The sequence below is a fragment of the Artemia franciscana genome, chromosome 18 (assembly GCF_032884065.1).
Source record: "Artemia franciscana chromosome 18, ASM3288406v1, whole genome shotgun sequence".
In the NCBI taxonomy this organism is placed as follows: Eukaryota; Metazoa; Arthropoda; class Branchiopoda; order Anostraca; family Artemiidae; genus Artemia; species Artemia franciscana.
This window is the reverse complement of record NC_088880.1, coordinates 21,569,327-21,593,337: the sequence shown is the minus strand read 5'-3', so window position 1 is coordinate 21,593,337 and position 24,011 is coordinate 21,569,327. Positions and strand designations below refer to the sequence as shown.

Sequence of the window (24,011 nt, the reverse complement as noted above, 5' to 3'; positions counted from 1 at the left end):
TATAAACAAATTTTCAGGTTTACCGACTCTTGAACATACAACATATAATTGTCCATGGGAAAATATATATCCCCCTGTGCCCCCCGGTGTCCCCGTTGTAGTTGTGTCCCTTTGTCCCGGTCGTCATTTGTATTCCCTGTGTCCCGGTCGTCATTTGTGTCCTGGTGTCCCGGTCTGTAATTTCTCTTCGAACATTCCCTGTGTCCCGGTCGTCACTTATATATCCCCCCCTGTGCCCCCGGCGTCCCCGTTGTAGTTGTGCCCCTGTGTCCCGGTCGTCATTTATATTCCCTGTGTCCCGGTCGTTATTTGTGTCCCGGTGTTCCAGTCTGTAATTTCTCTTTGAGTGTCCAGGTCGTCATTTGTGTCCCGCTGTCCCGGTCTGTAATTTCATCAGTTGACAAACATGACGTCAGTATATATATATATATATATATATATATATATATATATATATATATATATATATATACATATATATAGTCTATAATCGACACATTCTTGCACTGTGAAAATGAACTGCTGGTTCGGAGATTTTGATCTTTGTGAAGCAGCACATGGATTTACTTCCACTTCTCTCATTATCTTGTAACCTATAACACGATTTTGGTTGTTACAATATTTCTTACAAGAGATCCAGAGATTAGGAGTGTGCTCATTATTATAAGAATAATACGAGGGGCTCTTTAATAGCTTTATCGGGGTTTAAAAATTTCATCGACGTTCTTCTTCTAACTTAATTTGTCTTTCCTCTTCATTTTCATTTTTGACTCGTTCTGATACTCACTGTTACATGTCTTCTAACCACACAATTTCTATGTTCTTCACTTTCATTTTGATTTTTTTCTAATTCTGAGGAAATATGAAACTAAATTAAATAATACTATTTGTGTCAGAATTAAAAATTGTTGAAAAACATATGCTGGCATACAAATAGTAAGTCAAATTCTGGTTTCTTCTAGGAAGAAAAGGATATAAAACATCATTTGCTTGTCAAATAAATCGAACAAAAATTAAACAAGGTAAGTTTTCAAAGAACAATAATAAGCTACATTAAACAAAAGATGAACAGAAATAAAGTCAAGTTTTTTACAAGTGGGGTTTACAATAAAATAAAATTTCGAAGGGGTTTACAATAAAATCAAAGTACATAGTATTTACATGTTGAATATAAAGATGACGAAGAAGCAATATCTCAGGAATAGCGGAGAGCATGAGGTGGAAGCTTTCAGACAACGTTGAGCTGTACCAGGAGGGTATCTACTCTCATGTTTATTACAGCTCTTTACTTTTCTTTTGAAAAATTCTTTTTCTGAGAAATTTTTTAATTAATTGTCGTTCGTTTTCATTGTGAAAGTTTGGCTTTTGGCTAATACAATGAATATATTCCCATTTTTCGTGGCTCTAGCACGAAAATTAAAATATCTGAATTATAGCTTAATTAATTGCTCTTGATTTGTTTCAGACCCCCAACATTCCTGAACATTCTTGTTTACTGTACTCAAAACTAACACAATCTATATTAACATATGCTATCCTCTTAATAATCCTTTTCTTGTGTTTCAGGAAATGAAACACGAAGTTTCCAAGAGTGAGGGATGGAGAATTAACAATGCGACCATCACCGGATATTTCAAAAAGGATAGGCTCACCATTTCCATAATGGCACTGGCTGCGGCAAGACATGGGTCATCGCCGGCAGCTCAAGGTACAAATCTATGTTAATAAACGAGGAATAGTTGTGTTTAAATTCCTGAATATTTTCATGAAAAAACGCAGAAAGTTTCTTTTTTCGAATTGACATGCTACCACTTTGTGGCGTTAAAAAATGACTAGGAGAGGTAAAAACTTATGAAATATTGGTTATTACCTTATTAAATGAATGCTGTTTAATAGCTATTTGGTCACGAGGAGGGAAAAGAATTTTATTGTATTGTTATGGGAGTACCGACTAATTATGGTTTTGTAATCTGTAAGGAATGTGAAGGTGATATTGGCAATAAACGCTGGTGGTGAAGCTTACCTTTGCCGATGCTGCCCCTGAGTAATAGCATTTAGCTTAGGCTGAAGGTGGGTTTTGAATTCTGCCGGGTCTCTGAATTCCTGAACTCGTCCTGTTGCTGCCATAATTGTCAGTTTCCCAACCACACGAAATTACAATATGATAAGTCAGTAAAATACTCCCGCTGTACAGGCCCTCATGTATCATCCCGTTTTTCTCCCTGTTATGTTGAATCAACTACGCTAATTGTGACGGCAGTTACGTATGGTATAACCTATAATTTTGTGTTTTGTTTGACGTCTTGAACATACATGATATTGATGATGACGCTAGATTCTACTCTGAACGATTTCCCTTCTATACCGTCTGTCATTGGTGCTTTATTGGACCTAAAGGATTTCAAAGTGAGTTCTACCTCTGATCTTAAGGGTAGTGGGGATAGTTTTTCATTTGTTTTTGCTGGAAATGTCTGAAAAACTTCAGGATCTGGATTTACTGTGATAATTGGCATTTGCTGGAAATGCTCTCTCCAATGATCTCAGATTCCAGCACAAGTTGTAATTTTGCACCCTTTTTTATTCAAGAGGTCAATTTGCTTTGTATCTTTATGATTTTCTAACTCTTTAGCACATTTGAACATGAGGCGTGAGTTACTTCTTTGGAAATAGTTTTCGGACTGTTGACAATTTTTGGCTGTCATGTCTTTCAGTCCCTGGTAATTTTTCTTCTCGATTTGCCGTTAAAACTGCTTGAATCTATTGTTGCTTTCCTATTCTTACTTGTTTGTAAAATTTTGTTTCCCGTTGGTGATGTTAAAAATCTCTTGGGTAGTCCATGGATTCTCTTCAGCAGGCTTACGGCCAAGAACAAGCTCAGCCGTCTGACATATAATAATAATAATAATTTATTTCTCACGCCTCTCAATACAAAACTTCCAAATAACTGACACCTTATTACGTCAGTTATTCCAAATAACTGACACCCAAGATTTGGAGCTAAGTTTTACTTCGTATTGGGTGATCTTCTCGTTAGTAATGGATCAATATGAATAACTGATCAATAGTTTTTGGGGAAGGGTGATAAAGGGGTCCAAAAGATGTGGAAATGGTCATTTGCCCCAAATAGAGGGGCTATTTTTGGGGCACAGTAGTAAATTTCCATGTTGGTGAAAATCAAGTCTATGGTTTTATCACTGCGTGTAGGCGACTTGACTACTAGATCAAGACTAAGAGCAGCGCTAAGCCGCTTTTGGTCTAGCTCAGTAAAATCACCACATAATGTAATTGCAGCATAAGAGGAATTGCGGTGAATTCTCTCAGTATAAAGTTTCTTATATGGCGTCAGCTCCTTCTTAAATTCACTACGAAGGTGGGTAGTAAATAATGCAAAAAATAGTTCAAGATGCTTGTTTTGGGAGGTTTTTGGGCCTGGTCCAGAGCCACTGAACTTCAGTTTTGGAGTTGTTCTCTGTTTCAGAAAATGAAAAAAACCGAAAACGAAAAAAAAGCCACTCCTCTGCCATGAGATTGGGGAATACCATCTTTGTCCAATCTGGGCTTAAAATGGAAGTCATAATTGAACGAAAATCTTCAGTAACAGACCACGTTTCAGTAAGACAAACAATATCAATCTGGTTTTTGTCAGCAATAATTTGTAGTTCATCCATTTTATTTACCAGTGACCTTACATTCGCAAGAAGGATTCTTGGAAGTGAGTAGGAGGAGATGTAATGAATCATACCAGGGCTATTGACAAACACTCTACTAGCTGGGTCTTCTTTCTCTTGGTCAGCAATAGGGCTGCTCATGGTCGCCTGCTTAAATATTTTTTTGGTCCTCTTGCTGGTATTCTTGTGAGAGGTTCACTATTACTACCAGTTGTTCTAAACCGTTTGGGCACATCATTGCAAAAGAATGTTTGTAGGCTTTCTCTTTTATCATAAGACATTTGCACAATCTGCCTTTTTCAGAGCAATTTTTGATTTTGGCAGCTTAATTAGAAGGGGTTACCATCTTGTAACAGAGTTCTGTGTCGCTGAGTTTTTCTCCCCCAGCCTGGTTGTCTTTAAGACTGCTGGCAAAGGAAGTTGCAGCTGGTTTTGAATTATTTGCTTCACTTGAATTTCATCATTAACTCCTTCTTGTTCAGGCAAATTTCTTACATTAATATTCATTTTTGTCCGTTGTAATTCTTATGGCAGAAGGTTCCTTTCCTTACATTTTTTCGAATCTCATCAGTCTGCTGGGAAGTGTGGGTAGATTTACCTTCAATATTCTGTAATCAAGTCTTAAGGTCCAGATATCCACCATTACTTTTATTTATTTTTATTTACTTTATTTATGAATTTTTTCATAGCTAGGTTTCTGGGATAGCTTAGTTCGTAGCAGAGTCATTTCAGACGAAACCTGTCGGACTGAATTTTCAACTCTTAAAATCAAATCATACAGCAGTTGGGTCTCAGTAGAGAGTTTGGGTATTTGTCTACCAGGTCGCGTAGCTGGGGAATTTGGGTCCTTTCTTGAATCAGTTGGGTTTCCATCCAATGTCTGGTGTGATGGGGTTTTATTTGAGGGATTTTTGACCCTATTTGTAGCACTGAAAGCTTGACTGTAAGTACTTGAAGTCTACCTGTTTCTGGTTGGTGGGGTCATTATTATAATTTAATGCCTGTGAATTTTACAAGAAAAAGAACAACACGATGAGAACAGTAAACTAGCCCTTTTCTTCTTTGTTTTATAAAATAGACAAGACAAGACTTTTCCTCTATCAGAATAAAACTATACTAGTTGTAGATATATCTGACCTAGATAATCTTGACTTCTTCTTTAATTCTTATAGATCTGCAATTGTATTCCTCTATAACTAGACAGGGTTGTCAACACTTTACAAGAGAAGGAAGGGAAGCACTGTAGACAATAAGGGAAATAATTGGAATTACGACTTCAAGAGGAACGATCAGGCGGCCGGAAACGGGTTTTGCGAGGTATCTAGTTGTACTCCTGGACGAAAAACTCTCCCTTTTAAACGACATCCAGGCTGTGGAGCTGAATCTTTCTCGCAATCTTGGAATCATCAGGAAACTGAAGCACGTATTTCCTCAAAAATCCCTTTGTCTACTTTACAACGGACTTCTGAAATCTCACCTGCAGTATTGTTTCATAATTTGGCAGACACACTTCAAACCACACCTGAAGAGACTTGACTCAATCCACAAGTGTGCATTGAAAATTATTGTACAATATTGAAATATTGTGTCGAAGTGTGAAGTGGGAGCCGTACTGCGTGTTAGTGAAGAATCTTTTATGTTTAAGTGTCTCAACGTGAGTTTTGTCACAGAGCAGATTAAGTTTAGTTATTACTTTTCTTTAATTAAACCCGATTTAACCATGAACCTTGTTGGAGGCTGTCTACCTTGTCCCCGCAATTTAAGAGGCAAGCCCGGCTTGTACCATGGCTCTTCCAACAACTCTCTCACCCCTCTTCTGCTTACTTTTCTCCTTCCACCTTTATCGTAGCGTAATTGTCTATAAATATCGGAAAAACTAAAAATATCGGATTGTCCAAATTATATTCGCACTGCTTGATTCCAACCTGTATTATATAGGTCGCTGATCATGATAATAACAATAAGAAGAAACCGAGTTCCGAAGGGAATTTTCACTCAAGTAGCAAAATAATCCGCTTTTTCAAATTATAATCCCTTGGTCACTGAATTAAATATTAGCTGTAGGTCAGGTAGAGACTCTAATCCTGTAGTAATAGATTAATTCAAAAGAGATCCTCATACCATGAACTTTGAATCAAGACTGACTTCAGTCTTGACGAATCAGGAGCATGCACTTGAAAGAGGTTGCTGAACTTGCTTTTGAGCTGGATCGTCAGCAATCTTTCCAAGATAGACACTTGTGACACTAAATATTGTCTTTGTGTTTTCGTCAGTAAGAATCCGACTTTAGCCTGTGTACTTCATCTTGTCTGCCAAAGAGTAGAAAGGATACGTAGCCTATTGGCTCTTCTCTGTTACTTGGTAGAAATATTTCTGGGACAACAATTATACCTCGCTTGTATCGGCTTGCTTCGCAGAGTAGCGTATCTTTCTTTTCTGGTTTTGTAAGTGAACAGAGATTTAATATTTTAGTTGTAAGTCTTGTACAGAAAATTGGTCTATCGTCTCTTTGAGACGGACTGGTGAAAATGCTTACTAAATGGGTTTTCAACGCTGTTGGCTGTCAATACGTCTGTTGCCCTGTATGTGGTAACTTGTATGTCGGTTTTCTTGAACGTGGTAACTTTTTCGTCGTTTTGCCTGGACTTAATAGCCATAATTAATGATCTCATTAATTGCCCAACCATAATTTTTAAAGAGAAAACGTTTTTAAGCTAATCTTTGAAGCAACATCAAGCTACTCCCTTTGCTTCTAGCAGGGACCATTGACACCCTCATGTATATTTTCTGCCCTTTCATAGTTGTCCTTCTGAAGATAGTGCCCTCTTATGATGGTATCCTGCACTACCATACAATCTAACCTACTGGTGGGAGAAGGTTTACAGCTGACGGGGCATTTTTACATACTGGTTGGTTGAGTTCAGTCTGCATCTGAGGGGTTTTCTTCCCCCTTCATCTTCGTGGCCCCAATGTGAGGATGACCCGGATTCAATTTAATGACCTTCAAGGGCTAGGTCTCCCCTTGGTCCGCGCCTTTTATTAGATGAAAGTACCATACTATAACAATATTATCAATAGTCCTGAAAATAGTTTTTAGAAGTTTTAAAATTGTAACAAAAGTGGGCGTACCGTACCGCTTAATATGGGATATTTCCTCAATTCTATGTGCAAAGATAATATCTTCTTTTATAACTTTGGAGTTTCTACTGCTGCTGGTTTACTTACTTCATAAAATACATAGTTATTTATTTACTACTAGTACTAACAATTCTTTTCAGCCACAAGATGCCTGAGGGCAACACAGTTACCCATGCTTCTCCTCCATCCCAATTTACCAAAAGACTCCCTCTTTGCACCCCACAAGGAATTTCCTCCCCAGCGATGGACACCCTGCTATTCGTTTTGCCCTAGACAGTTGGCCGCCATAATAGTCTTTGAGAATATGGCATCCTGTATCCGCAGAGCGTGCCCCAGCCATCTCAACCTCTCCCTCATTTTAGCCCTATAAACTGGGATTGAGCCACATTTTTCGTATAGCTAACTGTTTAAAATATGGTCAGTCAGTCGGGCACTGAGACCAATCTGCAGTCAATTTATCTAGAAAACATATAGCAGATCCTCATCCGCCTTTTGAAGTAGCCATACTTCAGAATCATATTTGAGACCATCATCATTATAGCTTCTGATGTTTTTACCTTGGTCTACAGTCTTGCATTCCTATTTTCCAAACTTTTTTCGACGGTAAATAAACACTCTGAGCCTTGGCATTTCTATTTAAATATCTTCACTGCTTTCGTCATCATGACTAATAATATTACCAAGGTAAGTAAAGCTTTCCACCGGATCAATCTCTTTGTTACTAAAGGTTGACTTTTCATCTTCACTTATTTCTAGCATTAGTGACTTAGTTTTCTTCACCCTAATTTTCAAACCTTGCATCCTAAACTTGCAAAACATCTAAAAGTTATTTCATTTTGCTCACACTTTCATCTAGGATGCTTAAATCACTAGCATAATCTAAGTCCAGGAAAGTTTTTCCTTCCCATTTCCTTTAGTGTTCTCCCATTGCCTTTCCTGCGCTCCTTAAGGGAAAGTCCACCGAAATGATTTTTATAAATGAAAGTTTGGTAAACATTTCTTTTACCATTTCTAAAACTGCACTGGTCTTTTCTTAGAAATTTGTCCGCAGAATATCTCGTCCTAAAATGTATCATACTACTAAGTAATCAGCTACCTAAAGAGACTAGGCTAATGCCCTGATAATTACTACCCTCACACTTATCATCTTTCTTATACAGTGGTTTAACTGGGGTTTTTAAAATCACTAGGTACCTCCCCTTTTACAGAAATCAAATTCATAACCTTCAGTAACTTATTACTAAGCTTAGTGCCACTTTGTTTAAGAAACATATTTACCAGACTATCAGTACCTTGGGCCTTATTTTTTAATCACAATATTTTTTAACTCTTTCACAAGAGCAATATTTTTTCACTTCCAAGGTATCACAGGCTTTTTCATTTTCCTCTATATGCTTTCCTGCAACTTTACATTGATTAATCACATTCTCACAATATTTTGTTCATATCTCTTTAAATTTTTCCTTATCACTAATTGTGGCCCTGTCCCCATCTTTAAGTGGAACTGGTCTGGATATACTACTCCTTCTCAAAAAAGATACAAAAGGCAATTGCAACGGTGCGGCTACTTACATTAAAAAAACAAATAACTACTCATCTTCAGAGAATAATAAAGATAAATAAAACTAAATCAACATAAAGAAAGAAAACGATTAAAAAGGGTTTTTAAAGGTCAACCGAAAATACCGAAGAAAACACAAAAAGGGATATACTTGGAGAGAACAACCACCTCTCTTCTTCAGAGCAAGCTAAATAATATGATCAAGGAAAAAAGAAAAAAAAAAAAGACCAAGCGCGGAAAGTAAAAAAAAAAACAATGAAAAAAAAAACACAAAAAAGTTCAATAAAATTCAATAAAAGACCAACAATTAAAATAATTAAAATCAAATACCTAACAAACAATAAAGTGAGTTATTTGCAAATATCCGCGATTTGCACAAAACCCAAACAAATTTTAACTGCCAACGACTGATACTAACCAACATCTTTTACGTCTTTCTTTATGTTATGGCAGACCAATGTGGTTTAAGAAATAATCTAAATCAACTAAATAAAAATAAGTAAATTATATAACCAAAATAAAACTAAAACCAATATCTCATCAACCATTTTACAGTAATAATAATAATAATGACAATAGAAACAATAATAATAATAAGATATAAATATATAAGTACTATGAACCTTTTCCTTATAAATACTTTTCAAATTACTTTTAAATAACCCGAGATGTTGAGCCACCCAAATAATCTCTGTAATGGAGTTCCATACACAGGTCCCTGTAAACCTAATGGGGGAACCAGCCCTGGTTCCACTTCTATGTGGCACAACAAAATTATTAGCATGATGCGAGTCTCATAACTGTGTAGTGGCCTATTGTCACTAAAATAGTCACGAAAAACATCAGGACTTACACCGTTCCAATATTGGTATGCAAAAATTTCTAACTGGTTGTCATGCAATAGTCCTAAACCAAGCCCTTGTAATTTTTTATAGAAAGTTGCTGTTAATGTTAGTGTTATTTATATTATTTTTGTTCCGTTTGATTTTAATTTAAGTGCCAGTGTCCTTATAAAATAAATAATATTAGAAAAATGTTGAACTGGGTTTTCCTTTTTTCAATTTAGAATTCGAAAGCTATAATTTTCTCGCCTGCAACTGCGAACACTTCGTGAAATGGATGGCGTTTGGGACGAAAGACTCAGAACAGGTGAAGCTAAAGAACATAAGTACTTTTTGATTTTTTTTTTTTTTTTTGGTTCGTTATAGGACACATTACTTTTTTTTTAGCTTACTGATTTGAATCGGTATCTCTACAAAACACTTGGCTCTTAAACTTTTTGTTTCGCTTTTCAATAGTATGTCATGACAGTGACATCTTTAGGACATCCACGGGATTCAGACAATTCTAAGAAGGTCAGAAGATAGTAAATAATACATGGTGGTGTCTAGACTGAATATTACGAATGAATGAAGGTGATACCTCCGGGATGTCTTGTAGGGTTCAAAGACAAGAACGATGGAAAGGGACGGTTTTGATACCTATATAAGAATATTTGCAAAAGGAGGATCATCTTTGAATGACGTCTGGCCATATGATCTAGAGATTAACGAGGAGAGGCAAATTTATGACTTGTCAGCGGACATTGCAAAAACAAGTTTTACTTGAAAAAGCAATTTCGGAGAATAAGAGATACCGCTATGTAAGTTAGGGCTAAAGCTGTTTAAGATTAAACATATTTTTTCCTCTCACCTGATCCATTTAAATTTTTTGTAATTGTTAAATTTGGTTTTATATCTCAATTTGCCGTTTACTTCATCGATGGAGTCTTGACTAAGACGTATTATTCCTTTGCCTTTAGACTTTTGCAATAATTGGTAACTTATTCCTTCAAGTTCAAATTTCGAAAGATAGGATAGCTCAAAAATAATAACCTTCAGCATCCGAAATAGTTAATCTCTCTCTGAAAATTTCTTTGGCTAAACTATTTTATTTTTTTTTGTTTTTGCGAATTTCTCTTCATTATTTGATTATTTCTGTCGAAATTACCTAATATGACTACTCAGTGATTGAACTTTTATCGGCACATCTGGCATTTTACCACATATTCTTCACAAATAAATATTAGGAGACAGTTCAGTTCAGACTGTTTATCCTTTTGATTGAACATGAGCCATGCAATTGTCTTATATTTATTTTTCTTGCTCCTAGCATCCATTGCAGTTTCACTGTACATACACAGTGATGGCTCCCTCTTTAGAAACATCTTTCTTTTTTCACGCATAAATATTTTTTTAATCCTATTAAATCAGTGGATGCTCAAAATGAAGTCTAGGTGTTTCCTCTAGGAAAGTTGCTTTCGAAAAACAATGTCCCTTGGAAATTTCTTCCCTCAAATAAATCTCCTCATGGACAATTACCCCAAGAGATAATTCCCCCTGGAAAAAATCTCCCCAGAAAAGGGTCTCAGCAGAATTATGTTATTCCGTATAGGAATAACATAGGAATAACCCGAAGAGATATTCCCGAAGAGATAGGAATAACCCGAAGAGATAATTCCCCCTGGAAAAAATCTCCCCAGAAAAGGGTCTCAACAGAATTATGTTATTGTAAAAGTAGAGTTACACTAAAACCCAAAACAAGCGGAAGTTATTCCGTATAGGAGAGTAGCGGCCAGTTCCTCATCCCAACCTCCCATTCTCGGTCATAGAAACTTGAGAGGATGTTTACTCAATCAGAAATTTAGAGCTTTAGTCATTCTTTTTGTGGGTACAAAGTGATGAGAGACCAACCAGGGCCTTTCTTAAAAGCCTTTTTAATGTCTAGTGCTTTTTTTCTATCTTACGATCCGACAAACATTTCGAGGTGTCTATTTTGTTCTCTCTCTTCGGCTTTAAAGTTTAACGAGTAGGGCCTTTATTTTAATGTTTTAGGATGAACAGAGGTGATTTGTCATATAATGTAGAGCTTTAATTAGATAAAAATAGACAGTAAAGTGGTCACCATTTGCTCACCAAAATCTAAAGCTTAAATTAATCAATTTTTGCATCTCTCATACATTTACTTTTGATCATTTAAATCCCCTAAAAAACAATAATATTATAAAAACCACCCTGCTTCGCAAAAAAGCAAACCTAAAAAACAAAAACAGACAGCCAAAAAAGTAATGATATTAATTTCTTCACCTCAGTGCCATAGCAAAAAAAGGTAATGGATAAAAGTACCATAGCAAGACTAAAAAAGAAAAATTTGAGAGTAAAAACAATTAAATATTTGGCTTTTCAGTCTCATTGTAACAGCGCATTCCCTGAATATCATTTTGAAAGCCTAAAAAAGTTGGGATTTTTCATTTCCCCTCCTTGTTATTATGAAATGAATATTTTCGCCTCAAAGTTGGCATTTGTGGTAAAACGGACATATCCCCTTGATAAACCTAAATCTAATTAAACAGTTTCTGGCAGTATGCGTCATTGTTAAAAATAAAAGACCACACAAAGTAACTAAAACCTTGTTTCAAACTTGTTTGAACGGTCTTAATAATTAAAAACTTATTAAAAGCGAAACTATTAAAAATTAATTAAATTTTTTTTCTCAACCCAAACCAGAGCAAGCAGACCCGACCACAAATCAACCACTTTGTTTAGAGGGCAGGGCTGGGGTGTGCACCCAGGCCCTCTCCCGAATCCGCCACTGGAGGAAATGATAAAGAGTTAATTTTGAATTCAGTTCCTGGATTACTTTTGAGCTTCAAGATTCAGTGAAAAGCAAAGAGCAATATCGGAAATACAGAAGGCATAAACAAGACCTGCAAGTAGTTTCCAAAGCTAGCCCTTTTGGCAAGTTTCATTTATTTTCGATTCGTAACATTTTTCTTTATTAGATTGTTTCAACTTTTTTTTTTCAAGTCTTAAAAAGAAATTGCATAGCCTATAGTTTAACGAAAACTTGGTGTTGAATTTTTTTTAGAATATAAAAAGAAAATGGTCTGAGTATGCTAACCACAATATTTTCTTTTAGGATGAAACAAATTTTGTAATGACACTTTTGTTTTCATGACTTAAGTTTTTTTCAGGACCATTGTTTTTACCTTTTAAGCCCTTAAAATCTCCTTGTTAACAAAAGCTTGCCCATATTCTTCACTGGGCATCTACCCAGTGTACAAAAGTTTAATTTAAGCCGGACTAACTTTGGAATATATTATAACATTGAGAGGCCATATTTATATGGACTTGAATGTTAGTTTCAGAAATTGCGTACACAAATTTTGATGAACTTTATTTTCTCTGAATTATGGATTCATTTTGACAATATTTTAAACTTAAACTATGTTTGAGCCGATCTAATTAAAAATTATAATCTTAGCGCATTTATCTGTTCTCAATTGTATTCTGTCAAACCAGTCTTGACAAGGAATCAATTAAAATATTTTCAAAGGTGAAAAAATTTCAAATTGATTTATGGGTAGAAATATACTCTAGCAGCAAAACAACACCAATGAGACAAAGGGATCATACCTTCGCTTGGCATGCAAAAGACATGATTGATTTGCTTTGGAAATATGAAAATGAAGAGTTAGTTAACAGTGCCCATTGCAAGCCCCATTGAAGGGCTTGCAATTCCTGTTGTTGCTTATCGCAAACTTTCTTCCAAAAGTTTGGAAACTTTCTTCTTAAAATTTTCTTCCACAATTCATAACTTCATGAAGGATAAGGCTGCAACTTATGATTTAAATTTTCCGTCATTCCCCATTTCTTATTCAAGTCCCCATATTGAAAGTGCCACTACCGCTATCATTTCAAAGTGCCAACTAGACTTGACACCCTTTTGAAACGGGCTCACACTGTTAACAAAATTCACGATTATTAAGTTATTCACTGCATTAAGCCCTCTGGTCATAAGCTGTTTTGTTCAATTAGACAATTCCAGCTCAGTATGCAGTACAACATAGTGGGAGCTATCATCTGATCTATTTAATGTTTGTGGTCCAAATATGTTATCAGGGGTGAGGGTTTCTTACTGGTATAATTTATCTGATGTGTTTTAAATTGCACACACGGACGACCGGCTAGTTTTAAGCTGGACAAAGTCTATTTTGGCATTGTGCAACATTTTTCTACGATATTTTGGATTGTTGGTCTGTCTTTGAATGATAAATAAGAATATGTTTACGATTATTTTCCGTGAAACAAATTATAAGAGCACTAAAGAAAATATAAGTAATGGCATCAGCAGAAAAAATAAATAGCATCTTGGAGAAAGATCGAAATTGGATCTTCAGCCCTTAACGTACTTCAAATAAAAATCAAGCTACTAGTGCTGCATCGTTAAACACCACAGTGAAGTACTGCAGACAGAATAGAACTATTCAGATGAATATGAAACCGGTTTAAACATCTAGTACATAGTTAGTACATACTAACATACTAACAGTTAGTACATACCGGTTTAAACATCTAGTACATAGTACATCTAGTACATAGTTAATAGTTTTAGTACATAGTATGGTAGTAATGTCCTAAATTCTCCTTGCATTTTTGCAATAAACAAATGTAGACAATCTCAGATCTTCAAGTAAAGCTAAATCTTCTTTGCCTTTATAATACCTGTTACTTATAAATTTAAAATGATTTGCTTTTCTTATATCTTGCAGTATATACTGTGTTGGTGTACAAAAATTCTATTTTTGGAGATATTTAGCTTGATATTTTCTTACTGTTCGTTACCAATACTATCTAATGTACATAATGAGTTCACTATATTAATTTTTGTAATTTTTCTTGCAGATTCTGCGTTCGCTTGGCAAAGCACCTTTCAGGATGGATTTTTCACAAACCTAGAACGGAAATCTTGTCCACTTCAAGTCCACTTTATACACTTACTCTTTATCCACTTACTCTTGTTAATGAAAAGAAAATTGAACATAATACATATTCATGGATCTGTGTTTTGCATGTTAAAATTTGGCTTTATTAGGGTTTCCTACAAAATAATTTACAAGTACCTTGTTGTTACGTAAACGATCACATTAACCATAGAAATTTTTGTTGTTTTTGGGCTTTATCTCGTTAATCACAGTTAAGGTCATCAATCAAGGTAAAAGTAAACAATTACAGAACCACTCTGTAAGCAAAAAGAAAACAAAAGGAAGAGTAAGGAATTAACCTTAATGTAAGATACTAGATACTTCGGTCAGATTACAAAATGATTTAAACAAATAGTTTTAAACAAAAATAAGCTTAGTCAAAAGTCTCAATGATTATTACAGAAAATATTTATACTGCTTTAGCAATAATCCTACCTTTTGAATTGAAGCCTGAAAATTTCTTGACTTGAAGAACTAGAAAGGGCTTTAAGTTCTGAAATTTGCCCATTTTCTGTGTATAATATTTGCTATTGGGAGGTGTAAAGACATCTTTTCTTAGGAGGAGAGCTTATGCTTGAGGTGGGCCTCCTTGCGAAGGAAAACTTCTGAGTGTGTACTTTCCTAGGGAAATTTTACACAGAGGGCATTTGAGGGAACTACTATGCGAAATTCTTTTTATTTGTTTTAATTCCTGTTTGTCAACTCAAATTTGCATTTACAGACGTTCCGGGGGAGTTGTCCAGGGGTGACTTACAGTTGGTTTGGATTTATGGGGAAAATTCCAATGAAAGAGGTATTTCTGAAGTGATCAGAACCTTAATTAGAAATAAAAGTCTTTTTTGAATGAACCATGCAAGGGAAATTTTTTAGGCTGAATTGTACACAAGAAATTTTACATAGATGACAAAAGGATAAATTTTCAATGATGATGGAATTGTCTATGAATCTAATTTCAAAGCGGATGGTGATTGATTTTACATGGAGCAAACTTTTCAAGGAGAAGTTTTCCGGAAAGGGAAGGAATTTTTCATGGACGGTGAGCCAGATTTACCGGCATTATTTAAAAGCAATAATAAATTAAATAAAAAACAACTTATCCAACAGAAAGTAAGGAGCAACATTAAAACATGGTCTCTGCAGTAAAAATTGACTGTTTGTCCCAGTCATTTAAAGCGGCTCCTGAAACACAAGGGGTATTTAATTAGAATAGGATGATTTTTAAATGTGATACAACTTTTGCAATAGAGCAAGGTATTTAGGAGGGGGATATCCCCTTCGTATATGGATTAATTTTTGTCAGTTTTGTGGTTAATTGTCGCTCATTATTTTCACTTGAAAATCTTGTTTTTATATTTTGCCTTAGAATCGTCAATCCGGTACAGTGTGAATTTATTTTATGGATAAGAAAATATGCATGGGAGGTGAAACATATAACAGCTAAAGGCCATTTGAGGTTTGGTCTTTCTAGCTATCTCTCATACCAAGTTGAACTCTTTAGTGTATACAGATATAGAGAATGTAGATTTATACAGACATAACACCTTAATGGAGGTGAAACGAAAGTGAAGACTAAAATAACTTTCTAAGAATAGCTAAGAGTTAAAAGCTAAACTGAGAGGGTTTCGTTAAAGGAAGCAGCAAATTTAATACTGTGTGTGTGAAACTAGTTGGAATAATATTTCTTTTAGAAAGGACTTAACAAGTTCCTGGAGAAAGTGAAGTTTTCATTTGGAACGCTATAGAGTTACCTATAGTATAGGTCATAATCCTCCGGTGTTTTTTTTGTTCCAGAGTCACCTCATACTGAAAGTGGGGGTGGGTCGTGTATACTTAGGAGGGGGGGTCTACCCGTTGTTCCTTATATTCTTCTGATACTCACATTACCCCATTTTCGTCGGTGTTGCTACGTTGAATTATAAAACTACAACTGCTAACAATTAACTGAAACACCAAGCAGCCTGAGGCCAAAACAGCTACGCATGATCCTCCTCCACGACTTTATTCTAGTCTTTTCAAAGTCCTTCTTTTAACTCCTACGAAGGAATTTCTCATTTCCCTTTAATATTTCTTTTCGACATCCTCCCACCCCAACCGCAGACAACCTGCTTTCATTTTAGCCTTAAACGGTTGGCCGACAAGAAAAATCTTCTACAATCTGCCATTCTTCATCAGGAGAACTTTCCATAGCTATCTCAATTTTTCTCTCGTACAGCCCTAGAAAGCGGGATTAAACCACACTTCGTATAGCCTATTGTTTGAAATACAGTCAGTCAGCCAGAAACCAAAAACAATCCGTATGCAATTTCTCTGGAAAACATCTAGTATCCGGTTTCTAGTATCTGATTTACTTAGTATCCGATTTCGGAGTACCCGTACCTTAAAGCCATATTTAATCACTGACATCACTGTAGCTTCCAAAATTCTAATCTTGGTTTGCAGACTTATCATCCTATTCTTCCAAACTTTTTTTAGCTAAAAAAAAAAAAAAAAAAATACACCACGAGCCTTGGCTATTATATTTTTAACATCTTCAATGGTCCCAACGCCTTTATTAATAATGTTTTCAAGGTGATTGAGGCTGATCAATCTTTTTGTTACCCAACATCATCATTTCATTTCCACTTATTCCTAGTCTTAGTGACTTGACTTCTTAACATTAATTTTCTAGCACCCTAAACTCGTAAAAATTCTAAATATATATTCATTTTCCTTAGAATTTCATCAAGAATGCTCAAATTATCAGTATAATGTAAGTCTGGGAAATTTGTTCCTCCCTGTTTTTAATTCTATGTTCTTTCATAGCTTTTCCTGTGCTCGTTAAGATAAGGCCCATGAAAATGAACCATATAAAGGGGGATAGAACACAGTACTACGTAACTCCTGATTTAATAAGAACCTGCCCACTAACCTCATTGAACGTCTCAATTGCATCATTTTTGTTGTACATAGGGCAAATGACTTAATGTGTTATCATGTATACCATAGAAGGATAAGACCTCCGCTAAAGCTCTTTAATCAACAGAATAGAATACTTGCTAATAATTTACAAAACTGAGGAATAAAGATGTTTGCTAATTCTGGCATTTCTTAAATATGAATTAAAGAGTGGCATTTTCGTCAGCACATTCTCTATCCTTTCTAAAACTGCACTGTTCTTCTCTTATAACTTACTCTACAGCCTCTCTCAGTTTAAAAAGTATCACATTACTATGTTATTTGCTAACTATACAGACCAGGCTGATGCCTCGACAATTACTACACTCACTCTTATCATATTTGTTATGCATTGGATCCCCATCTGTTTAGAGATATCAATCATTTTGTTGGTGTAAAAATTCGAATTTAATTATTGCGTCTGTTTATCTTCCGACTGATTACCATAATGATAGATCCCAAGTACTTTTTGATAAGGCTTGTCGAGAGCTTTCAAGTTTAATAGCAGATTGTGAGTCCCTAAATCTAGAAGTTGTATTGGCAAGTGATCTGAACTGTAACATTTTTGATCCGTCAAGTGGACGTGCTATGATTCTTACTAGCATGTGCCCTCAGCTCATAGCCATAAGAAAATGATAGATTTACTTACATACATAATTCTGGGTATACGTCGGCACTCAATTTCATACTTTGTTCTGATAATGTTAAACAGCCTTCTAAGACAATGGTAATTGCTGATTTCCAAATTTCGGATCACTTGCCAACAAGAAATTCTCTTGTTTTACCCATTAATCTTCCGGATACACCCAATCTAGCTAGTACTAATAATTGGCACGTTGTTACCGATTAGAGTAAAATTGACCTTTTAGCTTTGCAATTTATTACTGATAATATTTTACAGAAGATTAAAGTTCCCCACCAGCTGTTGAGTGAAATTTCATCTGTTAATGATAAAGAAAAGAAAGTGTTACTCAGCATTTGTTATGCGGCGATTGTGCACGCTTTACGCGCAGCTGAGAAGCAAAGTGTTTCATCACGTCAGGTGCGAGTTGATACGGGAAAGGCTGGATGGTCAGAAAATTCGGAGCTAGTAGAGGCCTACCGGAAATCTAAGTTCTGGTTAGCTATTTAGAATGAATATGGAAAGCCTAGTTCCGGTGCCTTGAATCAGGTCCGTCTGTACACAAAAAGAGTTAGAGCACTGTAGTAGAGTAGAGCATTGTAGATGCATTTAGACAGTATAATCAAATTCAATAATTTTTGGCTTCTGTATTGTCGTGCGTGCAGCTCCTCCCATTTAATCTTCCATCAGCGGTCGAGTGTATATTTGGCCGTCACTGAATAATGGTGCAAATTTGTATTATTCATAATTGTTAAGCAGAAACAAATGTGGTGAGCTGCCAAAGTGGTTTGCTACTGTCCCATCTCACAGACATGACTTAATTCAGTGGCCTAACAAGGATGTCTAAAAGAGGGTTTGGATTAAGCATTAGCAAAAGTTGAAATTTCTAGTGCTAATTTCTGTTTGACACTGCAACAGAGAAATAGCCATCTTTTCACAAATAGAGGGAGAAAGGTGGCGGTACTATTTGAAATTGGTCATAAAATGCTATACCACAAAGGGGCAGCCTAATAGGTTTAGCACAGATTATTTATTAGGTTTCACAATAATATATGGTTTTCGATAGTAATATTGCGCCATGGAGCGTCGAAATTTTTTTCTTCTTGGTAAGGAAAAATATTCTATTGAATTTTTCCTCGTTTTTGGGCCTTAAGAATGTCCTTCAAAATTTGATATAAGACCTTTGTTTTTCTTCTAATATCTAGTGAAATAGTCCTGTCCAATAAAATACCAAACGTCCGTCAAGAACTGCATGTCATGACCTGGTCAGACATTTTCGATAAAACGTACAAAGTCTCTATTATGAAATATATAGATCCTTTGTAAGTATATCTAATTGCCTTTTATAATAACTTTACGTTCGTTCTTTATTATAGTTTTATTTTAGTTTTTTTAGTTACAAAAGCACAAAGAGACGACCAGTTCTTGATGCTATAATAACAAATTCTACTAGAATGATATAGAAAAATGCAGCTTTTCATAAAAAACCGATTGTATCTTAAAAATAATTTTTTTAATTACAAACAGTTTCAACACCATCGATTCCTTTAAATGAGCTTCTAAACAGTTTTCAATGATGTTCCAGTGCCAATCTATCACTGGAAAAGAAAAAAGAAAAAAAAGAAGCCATACATGAAGAATATTGTGGTTGCAGCCACTTTTTTAGATTTTCCAAAAAATTATTTCCATTGTTGTTCAAGCAAAGACCGTAGAGTTTTCCATAAAGGGGTTCAGATATAGTGTTTTAAGAGTGTGCTTTGTATTTTATCTGATCCCAGTTTTAGCAGTTATGGACTATTTAATTTTTTCTAAGGGGTGAGATCGTCTCTTACTAGGTTGCTGGCTACTGCTGCAGCCTGGATAATAAAACTATAAAGATATTGATTGTCTATCGTATGAAAATGCAATTATCTGTAAAAACATTAATTTTGGCAAAAAAAATTTTATGGAGGTGAAAAATTTCTTATTTAATAGCAAAAGCTTCTAGAGTTCTACAGAAAAATGAAATTTTCGTAGAAAACTAATCAGATTTTTAAAACATTTTTTTTTAACTGCAAAATCCCTTCAACCCCATCAATGTAATGTTAAGTGAGCCATTAAACAGCTCTCTACGATGTTCCAGTGCTGAGCACACTCAAAGCCTTGGATCCAAGCTCGACCAAGTTTATGGACACAGAGTTGCTCATGTGTTTCTCTGCTCTTTACGGTGAGCTTGATATCGACGACATTCTTCTCGAATCTCAAGTTGGTATTACTAAGCGTTTCTTGCTCGATGAGGGGAAAAAGCCTGAAAACTTCCTAAACATTGTCAACCATCTTCAGGCATTACCAGTGACTTACTCAGAAGTAATTAAAGTACTTCGCATTGCTGCCACACTTCCTGTGACAACAACGAGCAATGAGCGTTTGTTTTCTAGGCTAGAAATAGTGAAAAAATACCCACGGTCTACAACAGGAGATGATCGTCTCAGTCACCTCCTTTTGATATTTGCAGAGAAGGATTTAGTAAAAAATTTGGACCACGACTAGCTTGTTGACGATTTTGCAAAGATGAAACCTCAGTGGTTCTCCTTGTTACCTTGAGCGTTTTAATATTTTTTTTCTCTTGTTAGGTTTTTCATTTTTGTAAATGTATTTGATGTGAAAGATTTCTGCTGAAGGAAAACCGAGATTTTTGGTACAACACTCAGCATAACAATGAAGATTACTTTCACCGACGTATTGTTTACTTAAATAAGAAAGTTTCTCGCTGAGAAAGGCCAGCCTGTAGTCTGGTTGAATTTTTCCCTTTCAGCTTAATCATTTAACGTCGTTGATTGTAATCTTAGTTGTTATAATTCGTCTTAGAGGTCAGTGTGGCTGAGTTCCATATTCGGTTACAGTATATTTCCAAGCAACACACGGGTGCTGAAAATGCGTTTTTACTTAGAACATTCAACCGATGTGCTGCCAAAACCCGCATTTTTCTTACGAGACACGAAGTGAACAAGGGGGGGGGGCAGATGGAGTTTATGCCCACCCCAAGTTTTGGCCCAAATGGCGCCTCTGTCTAATAGACTACTTTGCTTTTTGTTCTTACTTTATTTTAAGAGTTTGTACACTATGTAAATTTTAATTATTGGGCGTGATTGTCTCTTATTTCACTTACTATGAGTTAGAATATGTTCTTTATGATAAAACTTTTTTTCAATATTGTCTCAAAATGAATTATCTTTCATATCGTAAGAGAATTGGTGGCTCAGTCGGTAGAGCATATGTTTTATAATCGTAGAGTTATAACTTTAAATTGACAAATTGAAAAACATTGAAAATGATAGATGTTACCAAATCCTACAATAGCAAAAATATTAAAACTGGTTTTCTTTTTCTTTACAAAAAAATGTAAAAACTGGGAATTGCATAAACATCTTTATATATATTTTGACAATAGATTAAAGTAATTCGAAAACCTTAAAAAAGATACTTAAAATTTTGAGGTTCATTATAAATTGTTGAGCTTTAGGAACTACGTCAGAATCTAAGCGTTTTTTATCAAACATCAGAAAATATAACTCATGTTTCCAAATTACGTCGTTTGGTGCACAAATCGAAAATCAAGATCAATTTATGCCTACTTTCAAAGTAAAAGGGTAAATTTATCATAGAGCAGGGTCCCTTCTACCATTCTCAGGTGAAAATCATAAATTTTTCAACTGTACTTCATCAGGTAAAAAACTAAAAAGAAAAAAGCTAAAAGAGCTACAAAACTAAAAAAAGAAAAACTAAAAAAGAAAAAAATTAAAAAAAAGAAAAAACTAAAAAACAGAAAAAACTAAAAAAGAAAAAAAAAGAAAAAAAGAAAAACTAAAAAAGAAAACCGGGACACAGGGAATATATATGACGACCGGGACACTCAAAGAGAAATTACAGACTGGGAAACCGGGACACAAATGACGACCATGACAAAGGGAATATTAATGACGACCAGGACACAGGGACACAACTACAACGGGATGCCGGGGGCTCAGGGGGATATATAAATGACGATGGAGACACAGGGAATGTTCGATTAGCAATCACCATCAACAAAGCTCAAGGGCAATCGTTAGAAAAATGCGGTATAGATCTTAATACGAATTGTTTTCCCATGGAAAATTATATGTTGCATGTTCAAGAGTCGGTAAACCTGACAATCTATTTATGTGGACAGACAATGGGACAGCAAAGAATGCTGTTAAGTTTTACGTAGTTAAAAAAATATATATATCTATCTATATTCACAGGTGGGACACAGGGACACAACTACAATGGCGCATAACTAATATAGCGCGTAACGACGTACGCACGCGGGGGGGGCTTGGGGGGGGCGAAGCGCCCCCACCAACTAGGTGTTGGGGTGGCGCGAAGCGCCATCCCAACAGCCTCTCTCTATATATATATATATATATATATATATATATATATATATATATATATATATATATATATATATATATATATATATATATATATACATATATATATATATATATATATATATATATATATATATATATATATATATTTATATATATATATATATATATATATATATATATATATATATATATATATATATATATATATATATATATATATATATATATATATATATATATCTGTTTTAACTACGTAAAACTTGCGAATATACAACATTCTTTGCTGTCCCATTGTCTGTATATATAAATAGATTGTCAGGTTTACCGACCCTACGTAAACTACGGATTGTTTTTCCCAGTCGTCCATGGGAAAAACAATCCGTATTCACATCTATACCTCATTATTCTAATGATTGCCCTTGAGCTTTGTTGATGGTGATTGCTAATCAAACATTCCCTGTGTCCCCATCGTCATTTATATATCCCCCCTGTGCCCCCCAGCGTCCCCGTTGTAATTGTGTCCCTGTATCTCAGTCGTGTCCCGGTCTGTACATACATTCGTTTTTGAATTGGTATATGATGAAATAAATTTTTATTTTTCCTTTTTTTCTTTTTAGTTTTTTTTCGGTTTTTACCTTTTTTTAGGTTTTTAGGTTTTTTCTTTTTTCTTTTTAGTTTTTTTTTGTAGTTTTTACCTTTTTTAGTTTTTTATTTTTATTTTTTTAGTTTTCTTTTTCTCCTTTATTTTTCAGTTTTTTTCCTTTTTTTAGTTTTTTTTCTTTTTTAGTTTTTAGTTTTTTTAGTTTTTTTTATTAGTTTTTAGTTTTTTTTCCTTTTGCCTTTTTTTCAGCCAAGGTTCGAACCTGGAACCTCTCGGACCTAGAACCTGGAACATAACGCTTTACCAACTGAGCTACTTCGGCTTGAATACATTGGTTTTTGAATTGGTATTAAATAAAAAAAAAAGTTTTTTTTTAAATGAAAGTAAGGAGCGACATTAAAACTTAAAACGAACAGAAATTACTCCGTATATAAAAGGGGCTTTTCCTCCTCGACACCCCGCTCCTTACGCTAAAGTTTTTTATTGTTTTAAAAAGTAGAGTTGCGAGAAAGAATCAAACGTTAGCGCAAGGAGCGGGGTGTTGAGGAGGAAAAGCCCCTTTCATATACGGAGTAATTTCTGTTCGTTTTAAGTTTTAATGTCGCTCCTTACTTTCATTTAAAAAAACTTTTTTTTTATTTAATTTCTGAAAGTTTTTTAATTAATGCATGACTGATTTTGGCTCTCCGTACATAAACTATTAAAATGAAATTTGCATATTAATTCTTTTTTTGGCTAAATGGCTTTCTCTTAGTTTTGTTCAGACGATTTTGAGAAATAAGGGGTGGGGAAGGAGGTCTTGTTGCCCTCCAATTTTTCGGTTACTTAAAAAGGCAACTAGATCTTTTATTTTTAACGAACGTTTTTATTAGTAAAAAAAAAAAATACGTAACTTAAGAATTAACTTACGTAACAAACTTTTATATTCTTATATTTTTGATTATATATATGAGGGGGTTGGTCCCCTCGTTAATACCTTGCTCTTCAAACTAAATCTTGTTTTATCCCAATTCTTTAAGAATGACCCCTGAATCAGAAAGGCCGTAGAATAAATAGTTGAAATTATTTAAAAAAATTTTAGCATAAAGAGTGAAGTGTTTATCTCCTGCTAAATACCTCGCTCTTTATGCTAAAGTATTTTTAGAACCCCTCATATGCGTAATAATCTCTGTTCCTTTTTAAGTTTTAGTGCTTCTCCTTACTTTCAATTGAAAAAAACTTTTTCATGTTTATATTTTCATTGTTTTTTTTATAGTAATGCTAGAAAGTCCTGCGCCCTTTTCATTG

General features: G+C 34.8%; 1 long non-coding RNA gene across 1 annotated transcript; it reads left to right on the top strand.

Moving 5' to 3' along the window:
- The first annotated feature begins 518 nt into the window (after positions 1-518).
- Positions 519-14,252, top strand: LOC136038748 (uncharacterized). Its single transcript, XR_010620289.1, has 4 exons — positions 519-1,708; positions 9,434-9,516; positions 11,913-12,143; positions 14,091-14,252. It is a non-coding gene; the product is annotated as an uncharacterized LOC136038748 (long non-coding RNA).
- Positions 14,253-24,011: the final 9,759 nt, after the last annotated feature.